The following is a 23926-nucleotide window of genomic DNA, read 5'->3' as shown; positions in this document are numbered from 1 at the left end:
TCCCTCACTCCCTGCCCCGTCCTCCCTTGCTCCGTCCCTCACTCCCTGCCCCGTCCTCCCTTGCTCCGTCCCTCACTCCCTGCCCCGTCCTCCCTTGCTCCGTCCCTCACTCCCTGCCCCGTCCTCCCTTGCTCCGTCCCTCACTCCCTGCCCCGTCCTCCGTCCCTCACTCCCTGCCCCGTCCTCCCTTGCTCCGTCCCTCACTCCCTGCCCCGTCCTCCCTTGCTCCGTCCCTCACTCCCTGCCCCGTCCTCCCTTGCTCCGTCCCTCACTCCCTGCCCCGTCCTCCCTCGCTCCGTCCCTCACTCCCTGCCCCGTCCTCCCTTGCTCCGTCCCTCACTCCCTGCCCCGTCCTCCGTCGCTCACTCCCTGCCCCATCCTCCCGTGCTCCGTCCCTCACTCCCTGCCCCATCCTCCGTCCCTCACTCCCTGCCCCGTCCTCCCTTGCTCCGTCCCTCACTCCCTGCCCCGTCCTCCCTTGCTCCGTCCCTCATTCCCTGCCCCGTCCTCCGTCCCTCACTCCCTGCCCCGTCCTGCCTTGCTCCGTCCCTCACTCCCTGCCCCGTCCTGCCTTGCTCCGTCCCTCACTCCCTGCCCCGTCCTCCGTCGCTCCGTCCCTCACTCCCTGCCCCGTCCTCCCGTGCTCCGTCCCTCACTCCCTGCCCCGTCCTCCGTCCCTCACTCCCTGCCCCGTCCTCCCTTGCTCCGTCCCTCACTCCCTGCCCCGTCCTCCCTTGCTCCGTCCCTCACTCCCTGCCCCGTCCTCCGTCCCTCACTCCCTGCCCCGTCCTCCCTTGCTCCGTCCCTCACTCCCTGCCCCGTCCTCCGTCCCTCACTCCCTGCCCCGTCCTCCCTTGCTCCGTCCCTCACTCCCTGCCCCGTCCTCCCTTGCTCCGTCCCTCACTCCCTGCCCCGTCCTCCCTTGCTCCGTCCCTCACTCCCTGCCCCGTCCTGCCTTGCTCCGTCCCTCACTCCCTGCCCCGTCCTCCCTTGCTCCGTCCCTCACTCCCTGCCCCGTCCTCCCTTGCTCCGTCCCTCACTCCCTGCCCCGTCCTGCCTTGCTCCGTCCCTCACTCCCTGCCCCGTCCTGCCTTGCTCCGTCCCTCACTCCCTGCCCCGTCCTCCGTCGCTCGTCCCTCACTCCCTGCCCCGTCCTCCCGTGCTCCGTCCCTCACTCCCTGCCCCGTCCTCCGTCCCTCACTCCCTGCCCCGTCCTCCCTTGCTCCGTCCCTCACTCCCTGCCCCGTCCTCCCTTGCTCCGTCCCTCACTCCCTGCCCCGTCCTCCGTCCCTCACTCCCTGCCCCGTCCTCCCTTGCTCCGTCCCTCACTCCCTGCCCCGTCCTCCGTCCCTCACTCCCTGCCCCGTCCTCCCTTGCTCTGTCCCTCACTCCCTGCCCCGTCCTCCCTTGCTCCGTCCCTCACTCCCTGCCCCGTCCTCCCTTGCTCCGTCCCTCACTCCCTGCCCCGTCCTGCCTTGCTCCGTCCCTCACTCCCTGCCCCGTCCTCCCTTGCTCCGTCCCTCACTCCCTGCCCCGTCCTCCGTCCCTCACTCCCTGCCCCGTCCTCCCTTGCTCCGTCCCTCACTCCCTGCCCCGTCCTCCGTCCCTCACTCCCTGCCCCGTCCTCCCTTGCTCCGTCCCTCACTCCCTGCCCCGTCCTCCCTTGCTCCGTCCCTCACTCCCTGCCCCGTCCTCCCTTGCTCCGTCCCTCACTCCCTGCCCCGTCCTGCCTTGCTCCGTCCCTCACTCCCTGCCCCGTCCTCCCTTGCTCCGTCCCTCACTCCCTGCCCCGTCCTCCGTCCCTCACTCCCTGCCCCGTCCTCCCTTGCTCCGTCCCTCACTCCCTGCCCCGTCCTCCCTTGCTCCGTCCCTCACTCCCTCACACGCGGTAAACCATCTCTCTCTGGCGCTTCTACAACCACCGCTCAGAAAGTCGCTAAGCGACAGCAGTACGTTGAACCAATCAGCGCACTCGCTCTCGTATTACCATGACTACACCGGCTGGGACATCCGGCGTTCGCCGTTGCTAGGAGACACTGAGAGACCACTTTTCCGAATCTCCACAAGTTTCTGGAGTAGTCTGAGCAGAGTTGTGCGGCCGGACCGGGAACACGTAAGTGCCGCCTCCCTCCCTTCCCCGTGGCCGGAGCCCTGTGTGCAGTGTGGGATGGCGACTACTGGATAGAGACACGAGAATGTCGTTACCTGTGTGGAGCGGGGGTGTAACCATAGCTGTGACGTCACTATCGTGCTTCACCAATAGCTATGACATCATCACTGCTCTCTGTACAGACGGTGACATCACTGTGTGCAGTAACCCTTTCCTGTGATTGCATAGTGTCCTGTGTACTGATACAGCATGATCACTGTGTTCGTGTGGCAGTGACGGGGACCACACCGTGCTGGCACACCCAGGACCCTGCACTATAAGACGTAAGGCAGTGACGTTACGCCCTATGTGAATTATTACAGCGTTGCCCTATAGAAGTCCGCAGGGCCAGCAGCATTGCCATGGGCACGCTCCCCGCCTATAGTCAGCAGTCCCACGTAGGCCGCGCGGCACCGAGCAGTGTCCCTGTGCTCTTTACCGCCTTTTGGCCTCAGTAAAGTGTTTTGCTAATAAATCCCAGATCACTGTGTAACGTCACCATAACTGATCCGCTGCGTCCCGTAAACCAGATCCTTATGCTCTGCCAGTGTTTGTGGGTGAGAAAGATGGTAACCCTAGGTGTGGCTGTGTACTGTGTTTATTATCCCTGTGACGTCATTTACAGTGTGTCCCTAAAGTCACGGTGCACTTTTGACCAGTCACTGGAAAGCAACAAAAAAAAAACAATAAAAAAGTGAAATCTGCTGCAAATAAAAGGAAAACTCTTCCATTTTCATACCTATTCAGGGCAGTTCGATGTGGCTCCATTTGTTGCCCTGCACACATCCTAACGATAGTGCAGTTCTTGCCACACACGGGTAAGGACGTCTGGTGTAAGAATGAATAACGTCTGTGATTCTCTGTTTTAAGTGATTAATGTCGTTGATACATTCAATGTACACACATTGCTTCACATAACCGCAAAAGTAAAAGTCTAAGGGCGTCATATTCCGGAGATCGTGGTGGCCATGACTTGACAGAACCCCTGCCTATCCACCGCCGGGGGAATGTTCTATCCAGAAACTCAGGAACAATGGTGGCGTAGTGTGGAGGAGCGCCGTCCTGTTGAAAGATGACACCTTCTGGAAATTATGGCACTGAAAACAATTCCAACATGTCAAGATATCTGTTTGCCGTCACAGACCGCTCCGCGAAAAAAAATGGGCCCATCACCTTATCATGCATCAGGCCACAGCACACGCTCACTTTAGGGGTGTTATGTTCGTACTCAACGTTGGAATGAGGATGTTCAGCAGCCCATATTCAAACGTTAAGGCGATGAACATGTCCACAGATATGGAAGGTCGCCTCATCGCTAAACACAATCTTCTGCAAAAATCTTGCATCATTGTCGATCTCATGAAGCATATCTGTAGAAAACGCACATCGTTTGGGTTTATCCGCCAGTTTGATAGCGTGCAACAGCCGCAATTTGTACCCCGTAAAACAGAGACATTTCTTTAACACCTTATGAACTGTAGTCTTGCTTTGGTGTAATTATCGAGCACACGCATGCATAGATTTTTTAGGGCTCCATAGGTAGCTATTCCGTATAGCCTCTACAGGCGCCAAAATGTAAACTATAAATAGATCCTGTGACTGGTCAAAAGTGCACCATGACTTTACGGACACACTGTATTTATGTTACTTATATAGCGCCATTAAATTCCACAGCACTGTACAGACATTATCGGCACTGCCCCAGTGGGGATCACAATCTACATTCCCCATCAGTATGCCTTTGGCATTTGTTATACTTGTAATGTGACATCATTGTGTTTATTACACCTGCTTTGTGATGTCACTGTGCTTATTACACCTGTACAATGATGCCACTGTTTATTACACCTGTGCCGTGATATTTCTGTGGTCACTGTGTAAATTATCCCTATACTAGACTGTGGCCCGATTCTAACGCATCGGGTATTCTAGAATATGCATGTCCCTGTAATATATGGACAATGATGACTCCAGAATTCGCGGCAGATTGTGCCCGTCGCTGATTGGTCAAGGCAACCTTTATGACATTATCGTCCCCATGGCAACCATTATGACATCTACGTCGATACTGTGCCCTCGACCAATGAGACGCGGGATGTCTACGTCCTTTATGACATCATCGTCGCTGTGCCAGTCGCTGATTGGTCGAGGCCTGGCGGCCTCGACCAATCAGAGACGCGGGATTTCCAAGACAGACAGACAGACAGACAGACGGAAAAACCCTTAGACAATTATATATATAGATAACTAGATTACCCTATTTATTATCCCTGTACTGTGACATCATTGTGTTTATTACACCTGCTCTGTGATGTCATTGTGCTTATTACACCTGTACGATGATGTCACAGTTTATTACACCTGTACAATGATGTCACTGTTTATGACATCTGTGCAGTGATGTTGTCATTGTGTATATTATCCCTATATAACTAGATTACCCTATTTATTATCTTTGTACTGTGACATCAGAGGTTTATTACACTGTGTTTATTGTGCCTGCACTGGCGTCACTGTGTATTTTATCCCTGCATGGTTTGCATGGTTGGTAATATATAAGGTGCATAGGTTACAGTAGCACCGGGGCAGAAGTGCCAGACAGGATCCAACAGTTCCTCGACATCACAGTTCACTGATATGAAATTCCAGCCTGCTGAGCTCGGTTACTGATTTTGCAGTGCAGAATGACACCTCCTTTGTTATGGTAGATTGGACAGGGCAACCAACAATATATTGGAAGGAGATCACTTTTCATTGAAACTGAGAAAAATCACATTGTTTAGACTAATCAAGTAGAACTTCTCATCTGCATTTTTGTGAGCATCCCTGTATTAATACTCCTGAAGAATAAAATATCACATTTCCTGTGACCTGTGTTCCCATCCCCTTCAGAATCTTCCCAAATATATTTCCTACTAAAAGGTTTATTGGGTAAGAATAGGGTAAGGTACCGTAAGTGTCTGATATTCCCCGCAGCCTTGTATAGTAAACTTTCCTGTGTCCATCCAAGCCCAACTATAGGAGCAGATAATGCACAGTTTAATAATCGGCAGATTAGTCACACAGGACCTGCTTGCAGCCCTGCTAATTAGTGATGGTTTTTAACATCTCTGATAGAAACTAATTAATTCTATCAAATTGAATTGTCATTTCACAGAGTGGAATGATTTATGTAGTGAGATAAGAGTATCATAGTGGTGAGGAGTGAACTGAATAGCCTGGTGACTCTGTGGTGAGGAGTGAACTGAGTGTCCGGGTGACTCTGTGGTGAGGAGTTAACTGAATGTCCTGGAGACTTTATGCTGAGGAGTGAACTGAATGTCCTGGTGATTCTGTGGTGAGGAGTGAACTGAATGTCCTGGTGACTCTGTGGTGAGGAGTGAACTGAATGCTCTGGTGACTCTGTGCTGAGGAGTGAACTGAATGTCCTGGTGACTCTGTGCTGAGGAGTGAACTGAATGTTCTAGAGACTTTGTGCTGTGGAGAGAACTGAATGTCCTGGAGACTTTGTGCTGAGGAGTGAACTGAATGTCCTGGAGACTTTGTGGAGAGGAGTGAACTGAATGTCCTGGTGACTTTGTGGTGAGGAGAGAACTGAATGTCCTGGAGATTTTATGCTGAGGAGTGAACTGAATGTCCTGGAGACTTTGTGCTGAGGAGTGAACTGAATGTCCTGGAGACTTTGTGGTAAGGAGTGAACTGAATGTCCTGGTGACTTTGGTGAGGAGTGAACTGAATGTCCTGGAGATTTTGTGCTGACGAGTGAACTGAATGTCCTGGAGACTTTGTGCTGAGGAGGGAACTGAATGTCCTGGAGACTTTGTGGTGAGGAGTGAACTGAATGTCCTGGAGACTTTGTGGTGAGGAGTGAACTGAATGTCCTGGAGACTTTGTGGTGAGGAGTGAACTGAATGTCCTGGTGACTTTGTGGTGAGGAGAGAACTGAATGTCCTGGAGATTTTATGCTGAGGAGTGAACTGAATGTCCTGGAGACTTTGTGCTGAGGAGTGAACTGAATGTCCTGGAGACTTTGTGGTAAGGAGTGAACTGAATGTCCTGGTGACTTTGGTGAGGAGTGAACTGAATGTCCTGGAGATTTTGTGCTGACGAGTGAACTGAATGTCCTGGAGACTTTGTGCTGAGGAGGGAACTGAATGTCCTGGAGACTTTGTGGTGAGGAGTGAACTGAATGTCCTGGAGACTTTGTGGTGAGGAGTGAACTGAATGTCCTGGAGACTTTGTGGTGAGGAGTGAACTGAATGTCCTGGAGACTTTGTGGTGAGGAGTGAACTGAATGTCCTGGTGACTTTGGTGAGGAGTGAACTGAATGTCCTGGAGACTTTGTGGTGAGGAGTGAACTGAATGTCCTGGAGACTTTGTGGTGAGGAGTGAACTGAATGTCCTGGTGACTTTGGTGAGGAGTGAACTGAATGTCCTGGTGACTTTGGTGAGGAGTGAACTGAATGTCCTGGAGACTTGTGTTGAGGAGTGAACTGAATGTCCGGGTGACTTTGGTGAGGAGTGAACTGAATGTCCGGGTGACTTTGGTGAAAAGTGAACTGAATGTCCTGTAGACTTTGTGCTGAGGAGTGAACTGAATGTCCTGTAGACTTTGTGGTGAGGAGTGAACTTAATGTCCTGGAGACTTTGGTGAGGAGTGAACTGAATGTCTTGGAGACTTTGGTGAGGAGTGAACTGAATGTCCTGGAGACTTTGGTGAGGAGTGAACTGAATGTCCTGGAGACTTTGGTGAGGAGTGAACTGAATGTCCTGGTGACTTTGGTGAGGAGTGAACTGAATGTCCTGGTGACTTTGGTGAGGAGTGAACTGAATGTCCTGTAGACTTTGTGCTGAGGAGTGAACTGCATGTCCTGTAGACTTTGTGCTGAGGAGTGAACTGAATGTCCTGGAGACTTTGTGGTGAGGAGTGAACTGAATGTCCTGGAGACTTTGTGGTGAGGAGTGAACTGAATGTCCTGGAGACTTTGTGGTGAGGAGTGAACTGAATGTCCTGGAGACTTTGTGGTGAGGAGTGAACTGAATGTCCTGGAGACTTTGGTAAGTAGTGAACTGAATGTCCTGGAGACTTTTTCTTCTAAAAGACTACATAGCAGGGATACATTTAATGAAAAGGGATATCCCAGCAATAAGGATGTTGCATAATGTGTACTGGAATTGGGTGATAAAGTGTAGTATGGGTGCTGTATATAGCAGAATGAGCGTACGAGGACTCAGGTTTTTAATTACAGCAAAATAAATCTGTTATGGATCTTACTGCAGAGTTATGAAATCTCGTGCAAAATAAGCCTAATTCAGTTGTCCGCGAATCACAAACGTGTTTTGTCCATGATTATCTCAGATAACACATACCCGTTATAGTCTACTAGATGGTGGCGCGATTCTAACGCATCGGGTATTCTAGAATATGCATGTCCACGTAGTATATTGGCCAGCCACGTAGTATATTGGCCAGCCACGTAGTATATTGGCCAGCCACGTAGTATATTGGCCAGCCACGTAGTATATTGCCCAGCCACGTAGTATATTGGCCAGCCACGTAGTATATTGGCCAGCCACGTAGTATATTGGCCAGCCACATACTATATTGCCCAGCCACGTACTATATTGCCCAGCCACGTAGTATATTGCCCAGTCACGTAGTATATTGGCCAGCCACGTAGTATATTGGCCAGCCACGTAGTATATTGGCCAGCCACGTAGTATATTGGCCAGCCACGTAGTATATTGCCCAGCCACGTAGAATATTGGCCAGCCACGTAGAATATTGGCCAGCCACGTAGAATATTGCCCAGCCAAGTAGAATATTGCCCAGCCACGTAGTATATTGCCCAGCCACGTAGTATATTGCCCAGCCACGTAGTATATTGCCCAGCCACGTAGTATATTGCCCAGTCACGTAGTATACAGCACAGAGCCACGTAGTATACAGCACAGACACATAGTATATTGCCCAGCCCGGTAGTATATTGCCCAGTCACGTATGTAACAGGTTAAAAAATAAAAAAGAACCATACTCACCATCCGAAGAGCCCGTTGTAGATCCGGCGCTTTTGTGCAGTGTCCGGTCCCAGGATTGGTATGAGCGCAGGACCTTCCATGACGTCGCGGTCACATGACCGTGACATCGCAGTCACATGACCGTGACGTCATGGAAGGTCCTTCTCCCATAGCATCTTTGCAAGCGGAACCTGCCGCTTGCAGTGCCGAGGAGAGGATGCGATGGCGGAAGGTGAGAATACGTTTTTTTTTTATTATTATTATTATTTTTAACATTTGATCGTTTTACTATTGATGCTGCATACACAGCATCAATAGTAAAAAGTTGGGGACACACAGGGTTAATAGCGGCGGTAACGGAGTGCGTTACCCGCGGCATAACGCGGTCCGTTACCGCCGGCATTAACCCTGTGTTAGCGGTGACCGGAGGGGACTATGCGGGCGACAGGCACTGACTGCGGGGAGTTAGGAGCGGCCATTTTCTTCCGGACTGTGCCCGTCGCTGATTGGTCGCGGCAGCCATGACAGGCAGCTGGCGAGACCAATCAGCGAATAAATAACCATGACAGACAGAAGGACAGACAGACGGAAGTGACCCTTAGACAATTATATAGTAGATGCTGCTATTTACATGTCTGTGTTTTGCAGACTGTGTCCTCAGAAAAATGGCAGAGACGTGTGTTTTTGTATCAGGTCAAGGATCAAACTTAGCCATACAAGTCTATGAGTCTGTGAAAATTCACGGACAATGCGTAGATGCCGTCCTTTTGCAGCCCGGGTTCTGTCTAGGATTAACATTGCAGTTGGTTGAACAAGCTTTGCAATTTTTTTTTTTCATGCGAGAGAATCACTGACTTTTCAGTGAGGCCAATGCATGTATTATCTGCTCAATGTGTTGCATATTTTGTTTCACCAAGATTTTACCCCTCTTGTTAAGAGGGTTTAACCCCTCTGTGACCTTAGACGTACTATCCCGTCGAGGTGCCCTGGGCTTATCTGACCCTGGACGGGATAGTACGTCATAGCCGATCGGCCGCGCTCACGGGGGGAGCGCGGCCGATCGCGGCCGGGTGTCAGCTGCTTATCGCAGCTGACATCCGGCACTATGTGCCAGGAGCGGTCACGGACCGCCCCCAGCACATTAACCCCTGGCACACCGCGATCAAACATGATCGCGACGTGCCGGCGGTATAGGGAAGCTTCCCGCAGGGAGGGGGCTCCCTGCGGGCTTCCCTGAGCCCCCCGCAGCAACGCGATGTGATCGCGTTGCTGCGAGGGTCTCACCTCCCTCCCTGCTTCCTCCAGCCCCGGATCCAAGATGGCCGCGGATCCGGGTCCTGCAGGGAGGGAGGTGACTTCACAGAGCCTGCTCAGAGCAGGCACTGTGAAGGCTGCAGCGCTGCATGTCAGATCAGTGATCTGACAGAGTGCTGTGCAAACTGTCAGATTACTGATCTGTGATGTCCCCCCCTGGGACAAAGTAAAAAAGTAAAAAAAAATGTTTCCAAATGTGTAAAAAAAAATAAAAAAAAATATTCCAAAATAATGAAAAAAAAAAAAAATATTATTCCCATAAATACATTTCTTCATCTAAATAAAAAAAAACCCAATAAAAGTACACATATTTAGTATCGCCGCGTCCATAACGACCCGACCTATAAAACTGTCCCACTAGTTAACCCCTTCAGTAAACACCGTAAGAAAAAAAAAAAAAACGAGGCAAAAAACAACGCTTTATTATCATACCGCCGAACAAAAAGTGGAATAACACGCGATCAAAAGAACAGATATAAATAACCATGGTACCGCTGAAAGCGTCATATTGTCCCGCAAAAAACGAGCCGCCATACAGCATCATCAGCAAAAAAATAAAAAAGTTATAGTCCTGAGAATAAAGCGATGCAAAAATAATTATTTTTTCTGTAAAATAGTTTTTATCGTATAAAAGCGCCAAACCATAAAAAAATGATATAAATGAGGTATCGCTGTAATCGTACTGACCCGAAGAATAAAACTGATTTATCAATTTTACCAAACGTGGAACGGTATAAACGCCTCCCCCAATAGAAATTCATGAATAGCTGGTTTTTGGTCATTCTTCCTCACAAAAATCGGAATAAAAAGCGATCAAAAAATGTCACGTGCCCGAAAATGTTTTCACATGACTCTGTGGACCAAAATATGGAAAAATTATAGCTCTCAAAATGTGGTATTGCAAAAAATATTTTTTGCAATAAAAAGGGTCTTTCAGTGTGTGACGGCTGCCAATCATAAAAATCCGCTAAAAAACTCGCTATAAAAGTAAATCAAACCCCCCTTCATCACCCCCTTAGTTAGGGAAAAATAAAAAAAAATGTATTTATTTCCATTTTCCCATTAGGGCTAGGGTTAGGGCTAGGGCTAGGGTTAGGGCTAGGGTTAGGGCTAGGGCTAGGGTTAGGGTTAGGGCTAGGGTTAGGGTTGGGGCTACAGTTAGGGTTGGGGCTAAAGTTAGGGTTAGGGTTTAGATTACATTTACAGTTGGGAATAGGGTTGGGATTAGGGTTAGGGGTGTGTCATTGTTAGGTGTGGTCAGGGTTACCGTTGGAATTAGGGTTAGGGGTGTGTTTAGATTAGGGTTTCAGTTATAATTGGGGGGTTTCCACTGTTTCAGCACATCAGGGGCTCTCCAAACACGACATGGCGTCCGATTTCAATTCCAGCCAATTCTGCGTTGAAAAAGTAAAACAGTGCTCCTTCCCTTCCGAGCTCTCCTGTGTGCCCAAACAGGGGTTTACCCTCACATATGGGGTATCAGCGTACTCAGGACAAATTGGACAACAACTTTTGTGGACCAATTTCTCCTGTTACCCTTGGGAAAATACAAAACTGGGGGCTAAAATATAATTTTTGTGGAAAAAAAAAAATTTTTTATTTGCATTCCAAATGATGCTCCTTCCCTTCCGAGCCCTCCCATGCGCCCAAACGGTGGTTCCCCCCCGCATATCGGGTATCAGCGTACTCAGGACAAATTGGACAACAACATTTACGGTCCAATTTCTCCTGCTAACCTTGGAAAAATACAAAACTGGGGGCTAAAATATAATTTTTGTGGAAAAAAAAATATTTTTTATTTGCACGTCTCTGCGTTATAAACTGTAGTGAAATACTTGGGGGTTCAAAGCTCTCACAACACATCAAGATGAGTTCCTTAGGGGGTCTACTTTCCAAAATGGTGTCACTTGTGGGGGGTTTCTACTGTTTAGGTACATTAGGGGCTCTGCAAACGCAATGTGACGCCTGCAGACCATTCCATCTAAGTCTGCATTCCAAATGGCGCTCCTTCCCTTCCGAGCCCTCCCATGCGCCCAAACGGTGGTTCCCCCCCACATATGGGGTATCATCGTACTCAGGACAAATTGGACAACAACTTTTGGGGTCCAATTTCTCCTGTTACCCTAGGGAAAATACAAAACTGCGGGCTAAAAAATAATTTTTGTGGGAAAAAAATTTTGTTTTATTTTTATGGCTCTGCATTATAAACTTCTGTGAAGCCCTTGGTGGGTCAAAGTGCTCACCACACATCCAGATAAGTTCCTTAGGGGGTCTACTTTCCAAAATGGTGTCACTTGTGGGGGGTTTCAATGTTTAGGCACATCAGTGGCTCTCCAAACGCAACATGGCGTCCCATCTCAATTCCTGTCAATTTTGCATTGAAAAGTCAAACGGCGCTCCTTCCCTTCCGAGCTCTCCCATGCGCCCAAACAGTGGTTTACTGCCACATATGGGGTATCAGCGTACTCAGGACAAATTGGACAACAACTTTTGGGGTCCATTTTCTCCTGTTACCCTTAGTAAAATAAAACAAATTGGAGCTGAAGTAAATTTTTTGTGTAAAAAAGTTAAATGTTCATTTTTATTTAAACATTCCAAAAATTCCTATTAAACACCTGAAGGGTTAATAAACTTCTTGAATGTGGTTTTGAGCACCTTGAGGGGTGCAGTTTTTAGAATGGTGTCACACTTGGGTATTTTCTATCATATAGACCCCTCAAAATGACTTCAAATGAGATGTGGTCCCTAAAAAAAAATGGTGTTGTAAAAATGAGAAATTGCTGGTCAACTTTTAACCCTTATAACTCCCTAACAAAAAAAAAATTTGGTTCCAAAATTATGCTGATGTAAAGGAGACATGTGGGAAATGTTACTTATTAAGTATTTTGTGTGACATATCTCTGTGATTTAATTGCATAAAAATTCAAAGTTTGAAAATTGCGAAATTTTCAAAATTTTCGCCAAATTTCCGTTTTTTTCACAAATAAACGCAGGTACTATCAAAGAAATTTTACCACTATCATGAAGTACAATATGTCACGAGAAAACAGTGTCAGAATCACCAGGATCCGTTGAAGCGTTCCAGAGTTATAACCTCATAAAGGGACAGTGGTCAGAATTGTAAAAATTGGCCCGGTCATTAACGTGCAAACCACCCTTGGGGGTAAAGGGGTTAAAGGGGTTGTCTGGCCTTAGCCTACAAGTCGGCAGTCTCTCTCTGATTGCAGACTTTCAATTCTTCACATCACCCTTCCTGCGCACTATGCGTATTCACTGTCAGCGGAAATGGGGTCATGTGACTATAAGTATGTGATTTGCATCCTTCTGGCCACATTCTGACTAGTTGTGCCCTTGCATTCAGGATGCTGCTTCCATCTAGTTGGCATATGACCGCATGTATGCAAATGACATACTTGTGGTCACGGACCTGAGGCTCTCAGCAAATCCTCACAGCGTGCTGTATGCGCAATGTCAGGATTCATAAGTCTGCAGACACATGGGCAACAAGCCTGTAGTCACTCTAAGGCTACGTTCACATTAGCGTTGTGCGACGCAGCGTCGAGCGACGCATGTGTCATGCGCCCCTATATTCAACATGGGGGGCGCATGGACATGCGTTGTGCTGCGTTTTGCGACACATGCGGTTTTTTTGCCGCAAGCGTAGGGCGCAGAGGACGCAGCAAGTTGCATTTTTTTTTGTGTCCATTTTTCGGCAAAAAAGGACGCATGCGTCGCAAAACGCAGCGTTTTTGCGTGCGTTTTGTTGCGTTTTTGTTTGCGTTGTGCGTTGCGTCTCCGACGCAACATCGCACAACGCAAATGTGAACGTAGCCTAAGTCCAGACAACCCCTTTAAATGCGCCATTAAAGTCTGTGTCATTAATTGACATGCTTTAAATTTTGTGTGCATGGATACATATCAGCTAGTGCTCTCTGCTAACTGCCCAAATCATCTAGACTGGGCAACATACATGTAACCTCTGTGGTGGGATCTGGTCAGCGGTTTCATGCCGCACCCCCGCCTGGACTGTCCCCTAATGTGTTCTGGTGCTGCCGTGTCCATGAGACCTCGGAGCTTCTTCAGTTTGTGCTTTTTAAGAAACAAGCACTAGTTTTTTATGAAGACCATGAAACTAACGCTACGTAAGTGATCGTATGGATGGCACATATGAACATATGAATGACACATATGGATGGCATATATGGATGACACACATGGATGGCACACACGGATGGCACACACGGATGACACACGGATGGCACACACGGATGGCACATATGATGGGAGACAGTGAGTCTCCCACCATATGTGCCATCCGTGTGTGCCATCCGTGTGTGCCATCCGTGAGGCACTGTGCCATCTCAGAGGCACTGAAGCAGCCATCTGCAGACCAGACATAACCGCAAGAGAAGTATGCTGCCTCCCACGTGCGAAGATCAAGGATGTGACAGGATACCAAAGCTCATCAGTTCCAAGGATGTCCACCCATTTCTTCTGATACATGTTGGCACCAATGACACGGCAAGGAAGAACCTACCGACAATATGCAAGGACTTTGAATAGTTGGGGAAGAAAGTAAAGGAACTGGATGCACAAGTAGTTTTTTTCTTCTATCCTTCCAGTAGACGGGCATGGCACCAGGAGATGGAACAGGATCCTTGATGCAAATAACTGGCTAAGACGATGGTGCAGACAATAATGATTCGGATTCCTGGACCACGGTGTGAATTACCTGTATGACGAACTCCTCGCCAGAGACGGACTACATCTCAACAAACCTAAGAAGCACTCATTCGCCAGAAGACTTGCTACACTCATCAGGAGGGCGTTAAACTAGAAGAAGAAGGGACGGGAAGTAAAACGTTAGACACGAACATGAAGCCAGAAAATATACTGATGAAGGATATGAGGTGCTGCAAAAAAGACCCAAGACAACATACTCAGAAGGGAGGTAAGAAAAGCAATCCATAGGGAGGAGATTGGAACAAAACAAAATCCTCTAAACTTGCATGCTCGCAAATGCCAGAAGCCTGACAAACAAGATGGAAGAACTAGAAGCAGAAATATCTACAGGTAACTATGGCATAGTGGGAATAACCGAGACATAGTTAGATAAAAGCTAAGACTGGGCAGTTAACTTACAGGCTATGTGCACACGTAGGTAGGTCCTCTGCGGGTTCTCCCGCAGCGAATTTGATAAATCTGCAGGGCAAAAAACAGGGCAGATCACAGACATGGCACAAAACTAAAGTCATTTTAAATGGCAACTTTCTGGCTTTAAGAAACACTAAAAGAAATCAAGAACAAAAAATATGGTGGTCAGAAATGGTTACTTTTTTTAACCAAACGTTAGGGAAATATTATGGAGTCACTCAATTCTGAGGAAAAAATTATGGAATCACCCTGTAAATTTTCATACCCCAAAATAACATTTGCATCAATTTAGATCTGCTCGTTAGTCTGCATCTAAACAGGAGTGATCACACCTTGGAGAGCTGTTGCACCAAGTGGACTGACATGAATCATGGCTCCAACATAAGAGATGTCAATTGAAACAAAGGAGAGGATTATCAAACTCTTAAAAGAGGGTAAATCATCACGCAATGTTGCAAAAGATATTGGTTGTTCACAGTCAGCTGTGTCTAAAATCTGGACCAAATACAAACAACATGGGAAGGTTGTTAAAGGCAAACATACTGGTAGACCAAGGAAGACATCAAAGCGTCAAGACCGGAAACTTAAAGCAATAGGTCTCCAAAACAGGAAATGCACAACAAACCAAATGAAAAACAAATGTTTGGAAACTGGAGTCAATGTCTGTGACCGAACTGTAAGAAAACGCCTAAAGGAAATGGGATTTACGTACAGAAAAGCTAAACGAAAGCCATCATTACAACCTAAACAGAAAAAACAAGGTAACAATGGGCTAAGGAAAAGCAATCGTGGACTGTGGATGACTGGATGAAAGTCATATTCAGTGATGAATCATGAATCTGCATTGGGCAAAGTGATGATGCTGAAACTTTTGTTTGGTGCCGTTCCAATGAGATTTATAAAGATGACTGCCTGAAGAGAACATGCAAATTTCCACAGTCATTGATGATATGGGGATGCATGTCAGGTAAAGGCACTGGAGAGATGGCTGTCATTACATCTTCAATAAATGCACAAGTTTATGTTGATATTTTGGACACTTTTCTTATCCCATCAATTGAAAGGATGTTTGGGGATGATGAAATCATTTTTCAAGATGATAATGCATCCTGCCATAGAGCAAAAACTGTGAAAACATTCCTTGAAAAAAGACACATAAGCTCAATGTCATGGCCTGCAAATAGTCCGGATCTCAATCCAATTAAAAATCTTTGGTGGAAGTTGAAGAAAATGGTCCATGACAAGGCTCCAACCTGCAAAGCTGAACTGGCAACAGCAATCAGAGAAAGTTGGAGCCAGACTGATGAAGAGTACTGTTTGACACTCATTAAGTCCATGCCTCAGAGCCTGCAAGCTGTTATAATAGCCAGAGGTGGTGCAACAAAATACTAGTGATGTGTTGGAGTGTTTTTTTGTGTTTGTTTTTCATGATTCCATAATTTTTTCCTCAGAATTGAGCGACTCCATAATTTTTCCCCTATGCTTGGTTAAAAAAGTAACCATTACTGACTACCACATTTTTTGTTCTTGATTTCTTTTAAGGGCATCTCTAAGGCTACTTTCACACATCAGGTTTTTGCCATCAGGCAGGATCCGGCAATTTGCAAAAAAACGGATCCGTTGCAAATCGTGAAAAACTGATGCAACGGATCCGTTTATTTGCTGGATCTGTTTTTTTTTTTTTTTTAATGAACCCGGGGATAGAGTTTGGACTTCTTGTTCTGGAGAGAGAGAGAGAGCGCGAGAAAGAAGAGAGAAGAGAGAGACCCCCAGAAAGGAAATTTTGCATGATTGTATGGAGAATGCATGGAAACCCGGATTTGGAGGCCGCATTCATCATTTCACATGTCAGTTTCATCCGTTTATCCCTGGAACCGTCGCTTGGCGTTTTTTCGCTAGACAGAAAAAACGTTCCTATGAACGTTTTCTCCGGTCGCCAGAAAACTAATTTTAAACGGATCCGGCAAAAAACGGATGAAACGTGTGGCCATCAGGCGCAATCCGGCGCTAATACAACTCTATGAGAAAAAAACGGATCCAGCGGGAAAAAAACCGATCCGTTTTTTTCAAAACTTGCCGGATTATGCCTGACGGCAAAAACCTGATGTGTGAAAGTAGCCTAAGCTGGTCAAACTTCAGTGTTTTTGTGACTCCCTGACATGTCCCCCTAGCGAAAGACAAGTGAAACCGAACAATATTGTGGTCGCTATTTCCTAGATGCCTGACTTGCAGATTTGTTATTTTGTCAGCTGTATTAAGATAGTATTAGGTCTAAAAGTGCTGTTCCTCTGGTTGGATTCTGCACCAATTGAACCAAAGATACTGTATATACTCGAGTATAAGCCAAGATTTTCAGCCCACTTTGGGCTGAAAGTCCCCCTCTCGGCTTATACTCGAGTCATACCCTGGGGTCGGCAGGGGAGGGGGAGCGGGGGGCTGTCTAATTATACTTACCTACTCCTGGCGCGGTCCCTGCACGTCCCTGCTTCTTCCAGCGCTGCAGCTTCTTCCTGTAGTGAGCGGTCACATGGTACCGCTCATTACAGTAATGAATATGCGGCTCCACCTCCCATAGAGGTGGAGCCACATATTCATTACTGTAATGAGCGGTAACGGTGACTGCTCACTACAGGAAGAAAATGCGGTGCCAGGGAACAGAGGTGCAACGACGGCGCCAGGAGCAGGTAAGTATAACGGGGGCAGTGCGCAATACTCACCTGCTCCTCGTTCCACCGCCGGCGCCGCTGTGTCTTCCACAGTGACGCTCAGGTCAGAGGGCGCGGTGATGTGATTAGTGAGCGCTGCCCTCTTCCTGAACGTCGGCGCAGATGGGAAGACACAGCGGCGGTCAGCGGTGGAACGGGAAAGGTGAGTATAGCAAGTGCTGGGGGCCTGAGAGGTGAGTATGTAATTTTTTTATTTTTTTAATCGCAGCAACATTATATGGGGCAAATATCTATATGGAGCATCTTATGTGGCCATGTGCAGCATGATATGGGGCAAATATCTGTATGGGGCGTCTGTATGGGGCCATGTGCAGCATGATATGGGGGCAAATATCTGTATGGAGCATCTTATGGGGTCATAATCAACATTTGTGGAGCATTATACGGGGCAAATATCTGTATGGAGCATCTTATGTGGCCATGTGCAGCATTATATGGGGCAGTTATCTGTATGGAGCATCATATGGGGCCATAATGCACATTTGGGCAGCATTATATGGGGCATATTTTAATATGGGGCCCATCATAAACTTTATGGAGCATTATATGGGGCTCCTGATTCAATATGGATATTCAAAAACACTTAACCTACTGATGTCTCAATTAATTTTACTTTTATTGGTATCTATTTTTATTTTTGAAATTTACCAGTAGCTGCTGCATTTTCCACCGTAGGCTTATACTCGAGTCATTAAGTTTTCCCAGTTTTTTGTGGCAAAATTAACCCCTTTCTGACATTAGACGTACTATCCCGTCGAGGTGGGGTGGGCCCCTATGACCACCGACGGGATAGTACGTCATACGCGATCGGCAGCGCTCACGGGGGGAGCGCGACCGATCGCGGCCGGGTGTCAGCTGCCTATCGCAGCTGACATCCAGCACTATGTGCCAGGAGCGGTCACGAACCGCTCCCAGCACATTAACCCCCGGCACACCGCGATCAAACATGATCGCGATGTGCCGGCGGTACAGGAAAGCATCACGCAGGGAGGGGGCTCCCTGCGGGCTTCCCGCAGCAACGCAGCTTCCCTCCCTCCCTGTAGCAGGCCCGGATCCAAGATGGCCGCGGCATCCGGGTCCTGCAGGGAGGGAGGTGGCTTCACAGAGCCTGCTCAGAGCAGGCACTGTGAAGCCTGCAGTGCTCTGAGACAGATCGCTGTGCAAACTGTCAGATCACCGATCTGTGATGTCCCCCCCGGGACAAAGTAAAAAAGTTTAAAAAAAATTTCCAAATGTGTAAAAAAAAATGTAAAAAAATATTCCTAAATAATGAAAAAAAAAATGATTCCCATAAATACATTTCTTTATCTAAATAAAAAAAAACAATAAAAGTATACATATTTAGTATTGCCGCGTCCGTAACGACCCCACCTGTTATGAAAGGCAATTCAGTACTACAATGGACATAGCGGTCAGAGCACATACAGTGATCTGACAATAACCCAAAATCATAGAACGAGCTCTGAGACGTGGGAACTCTGCAGACCGCAATCCCTAATCCTCTCCAAACAACACTAGAGGCAGCCGTGGATTGCGCCTAACTCTGCCTATGCAACTCGGCACAGCCTGAGAAACTAACTAGCCTGAAGATAGAAAATAAGCCTACCTTGCCTCAGAGAAATACCCCAAAGGAAAAGGCAGCCCCCCACATATAATGACTGTGAGTTAAGATGAAAAGACAAACGTAGAGATGAAATAGATTCAGCAAAGTGAGGCCCGACTTTCTTAACAGATCGAGGATAGAAAAGGTAACTTTGCGGTCTACACAAAACCCTAAAGAAAACCACGCAAAGGGGGCAAAAAGACCCTTCGTACCGAACTAACGGCACGGAGGTACACCCTTTGCGTCCCAGAGCTTCCAGCAACAAATTAGACAAGCTGGACAGAAAAAATAGCAAACAAATAGCAAAGAAGAACTTAGCTATGCAGAGCAGCAGGCCACAGGAATGATCCAGGGAAAAACAAGTCCAACACTGGAACATTGACAGGAAGCCAGGATCAAAGCATTAGGTGGAGTTAAGTAGAGAAGCACCTAACGACCTCACCAGATCACCTGAGGGAGGAAACTCAGGAGCCGCAGTACCACTTCCCTCCACCAACAGAAGCTCACAGAGAGAATCAGCCGAAGTACCACTTGTGACCACAGGAGGGAGCTCTGCCACAGAATTCACAACACCCACCTATAAAACTGGCCCACTAGTTAACCCCTTCAGTAAACACCGTAAGAAAAAAAAAAAAACCGAGGCAAAAAACAATGCTTTATCATCATACCGCCGAACAAAAAGTGGAATAACACGCGATCAAAAAGACAGATATAAATAACCATGGTACCGCTGAAAACGTCATCTTGTCCCGCAAAAAACGAGCCGCCATACAGCATCATCAGCAAAAAAATAAAAAAGTTATAGTCCTGAGAATAAAGCGATGCAAAAATAATTATTTTTTTTCTAAGACCTCACATGACTCTGTGGACCAAAATATGGAAAAATTATAGCTCTCAAAATGTGGTAATGCAAAAAATATTTTTTGCAATAAAAAGCGTCTTTCAGTGTGTGATGGCTGCCAATCATAAAAATCCGCTATAAAAGTAAATCAAACCCCCCTTCATCACCCCCTTAGTTAGGGAAAAATTAAAAAAATGTATTTATTTCCATTTTCCCATTAGGGCTAGGGTTAGGGCTAGGGTTAGGGTTAAGGCTACAGTTAGGGTTGGGGCTAAAGTTAGGGTTAGGGTTAGGGCTAGGGTTAGGGTTAGGGTTATGGCTAGGGTTAGGGTTAGGGCTACAGTTAGGGTTGGGGCTAAAGTTAGGGTTAGGGTTGGGGCTAAAGTTACGGTTAGGGTTTAGATTACATTTACAGTTGGGAATAGGGTTGGGATTAGGGTTAGGGGTGTGTCAGGGTTAGAGGTGTGGTTAGGGTTACTGTTGGGATTAGGGTTAGGGGTATGTTTGGATTAGGGTATCAGTTATAATTGGGGGGTTTCCACTGCTTAGACACATCAGGGGCTCTCCAAACGCGACATGGCGTCCGATCTCAATTCCAGTCAATTCTGCGTTGAAAAAGTAAAACAGTGCTCCTTCCCTTCCGAGCTCTCCCGTGTGCCCAAACAGGGGTTTACCCCAACATATGGGGTATCAGCGTACTCAGGACAAATAGGACAACAACTTTTGGGGTCCAATTTCTCCTGTTACCCTTGGGAAAATACAAAACTGGGGGCTAAAAAATAATTTTTGTGGGAAAAAAAAAGGATTTTTTATTTTCACGGCCTTGCGTCATAAACTGTAGTGAAACACTTGGGGGTTCAAAGTTCTCACAACACATCTAGATAAGTTCCCAGGGGGGTCTAGTTTCCAATATGGGGTCACTTGTGGGGGGTTTCTACTGTTTAGGTACATTAGGGGCTCTGCAAACGCAATGTGACGGCTGCAGACCATTCCATCTAAGTCTGCATTCCAAATGGCGCTCCTTCCCTTCCGAGCCCTCCCATGCGCCCAAACGGTGGTTCCCCCCCACATATGGGATATCAGCGTACTCAGGACCAATTGGACAACAATTTCTCCTCTTACCCTCGGGAAAATACAAAACTGGGGGCTAAAAAATAATTTTCGGGGGAAAGTTTTTATTTTTTTTTATTTTCACGGCTCTGCGTTACAAACTGTAGTGAAACACTTGGGGGTTCAAAGCTCTCACAACACATCTAGATGAGTTCCTTAGGGGGTCTAGTTTCCAAAATGGTGTCACTTGTGGGGGGTTTCTACTGTTTAGGTACATTAGGGGCTCTGCAAACGCAATGTGACACCTGCAGACCATTCCATCTAAGTCTGCATTCCAAATGGTGTTCCTTCCCTTTTGAGCCCTCCCATGCGCCCAAACAGTGGTTCCCCCCACATGTGGTGTATCATCGCACTTAGGACAAATTGGGTAACAAATTTTGGGGTCCAATTTCTCCTGTTACCCTCGGGAAAATACAAAACTGGGGGCTAAAAAAATAATTTTTGTGGGAAAAAATTTTTGTTTATTTTTACGGCTCTGCATTATAAACTTCTGTGAAGTCCTTGGTGGGTCAAAGCGCTCAAAACACATCTAGATAAGTTCCTTAGGGGGTCTACTTTCCAAAATGGTGTCACTTGTGGGGGGTTTCAATGTTTAGGCACATCAGTGGCTCTCCAAACGCAACATGGCGTCCCATCTCCATTCCTGTCAATTTTGCATTGAAAAGTCAAACGGCGCTCCTTCCCTTCTGAGCTCTCCCATGCGCCCAAACAGTGGTTTACCCCCACATATGGGGTATCGGTGTGCAACAACTTTTGGGGTCCATTTTCTCCTGTTACCCTTGGTAAAATAAAACAAATTGGAGCTGAAGTAAATTTTTTGTGAAAAAAAAGTTAAATGTTCATTTTTATTTAAACATTCCAAAAATTCCTGTGAAGCACCAGAAGGGTTAATAAACTTCTTGAATATGGTTTTGAGCACCTTGAGGGGTGCAGTTTTTAGAATGGTGTCACACTTGCGTATTTTCTATCATATAGACCCCTCAAAATGACTTCAAATGAGATGTGGTCCTTAAAAAATATGGTGCTGTAAAAATGAGAAATTGCTGGTCAACTTTTAACCCTTATAACTCCCTAACAAAAAAAAATTTTGGTTCCAAAATTGTGCTGATGTAAAGTAGACATGTGGGAAATGTTACTTATTAAGTATTTTGTGTGACATATCTCTGTGATTTAATTGCATAAAAATTCAAAGTTGGAAAATTGCAAAATTTTCATAATTTTCGCCAAATTTCCGTTTTTTTCACAAATAAATGCAGGTACTATCAAATAATTTTTACCACTATCATGAAGTACAATATGTCACGAGAAAACAATGTCAGAATCACTGGGATCCGTTGAAGCGTTCCAGAGTTATAACCTCATAAAGGGACAGTGGTCAGAATTGTAAAAACTGGCCCGGTCATTAACGTGCAAACCACCCTTGGGGGTAAAAGGGTTAAGGGGGTCGGCTTATACTCGGGTTGGCTTATACTCGAGTATACACGGAAATTTTTCTTGGTTATTAGCACAGAAACCAGTTGCCATTATGGGTTTAAGTCTGTGTGCACATGTTGCTGATTTTTTTACATTTTTTTCACGTTTTTCCGCTATAAAAACGCTATAAAACCGCTAAAAAACAGCATACATTATGCATCCCATCATTTAGAATGCATTCCGCAATTTTTGTGCACTTGCGCATCGCGGTAAAAAAACGCAGCATGTTCATTAATTTTGCGGATTTTTTGCGGATTTCCCACTATATAATGCATTGGAAAATGTCCGGAAAAATCCGCAAAAAAACGCACCAAAAACGCGGTAAAAACGCGCAAAAAAACACATGCAGATTTCTTGCAGAAAATTTCTGTTTTTTCTCAGGAAATTTCTGCAAGAAATCCTGAACGTGTGCACATAGGCTAACAGGTCTCTGTTTCCCAGTTAATATCCGGGACGTTAAAGTCCCCCATAACAAGGACCCCATTATGAGTTGCAGCTTCATCTATCTGCCTTAGTAGTAGACTTTTCATGATTTCTGTTATATTTGGGGGTTTGTAACAGACCCCAATGAGAATTTTGTTACTATTTTTCCCTCCAAGTACAACCCCTGGCTAAAATTATGGAATCACCGGCCTTGGAGGATGTTCATTCAGTTGTTTAATTTTGTAGAAAAAAAGCAAATCACAGACATGGCAAAAAACTAAAGTCATTTCAAATGTCAACTTTCTGGCTTTAAGAAACACTAATCTGGATTATTTCAATGAGAATAACTGTTTAACTCCATATCAGCATGGGTTTATGAGGATTCACTGCTGTCACACCAATCTAATCAGTTTTTATGAAGAGGTAAGCTATAGACTGGACCACGTTGAGTCATTGGACGTGGTATATCTCGATTTTTCCAAAGCGTTTGATACCGTGCCACACAAGAGGTTGGTACACAAAATGAGAATGCTTGGTGTGGGGGCAAATGTGTGTAAATGGGTAAGTAACTGGCTTAGTGATAGAAAGCAGAGGGTGGTTATAAATGGTATAGTCTCTAACTGGGTCGCTGTGACCAATGGGGTACCGCAGGGGTCGGTGTTGGAACCTATTCTCTTCAACATATTTATTAACGATCTGGTAGAAGGTTTACACAGTAAAATATTGATATTTGCAGATAATACAAAACTATGTAAATCAGTCAATACAAGAGAAGATCTAGTATTCTGCTGGATAAGTTGGAAACTTGGGCCGAGGTGGCAGATGAGGTTTAACAATGATAAATGTAAGGTTATACACATGGGAAGAAGGAATCAATATCACCATTACACACTGAATGTGAAACCACTGGGTAAATCTGACAAGGAGAAGGACTTGGGGATCCTAGTTAATGATAAACTTACCTGGAGCAGCCAGTGCCAGGCAGCAGCTGCCAAGGCAAACAGGATCATGGTGTGCATTAAAAGGTCTGGATACACATGATGAGAGCATTATACTGTCTCTGTACAAATTCCTGGTTAGACCGCACATGGAGTACTGTGTACAGTTTTGGGCAC

At 46.4% G+C, this 23926-nt stretch overlaps 1 protein-coding gene across 1 annotated transcript in view; it reads left to right on the top strand.

Annotated features, from left to right (window-relative positions):
• The first annotated feature begins 2018 nt into the window (after positions 1–2018).
• LOC138666094 (golgin subfamily A member 6-like protein 22) overlaps positions 2019–23926 on the top strand; it is a 190631-nt gene continuing 168723 nt past the window's right edge. The window contains exon 1 of the mRNA XM_069754224.1: positions 2019–2113. The gene's annotated coding sequence lies outside the window, so the exon portion shown is untranslated. The remainder of the gene's footprint in view (positions 2114–23926) is intronic.

The sequence above is a fragment of the Ranitomeya imitator genome, chromosome 1 (genome assembly GCF_032444005.1).
Source record: "Ranitomeya imitator isolate aRanImi1 chromosome 1, aRanImi1.pri, whole genome shotgun sequence".
In the NCBI taxonomy this organism is placed as follows: domain Eukaryota; kingdom Metazoa; phylum Chordata; class Amphibia; order Anura; family Dendrobatidae; genus Ranitomeya; species Ranitomeya imitator.
This window is presented reverse-complemented; position numbering and strand designations above follow the sequence as displayed.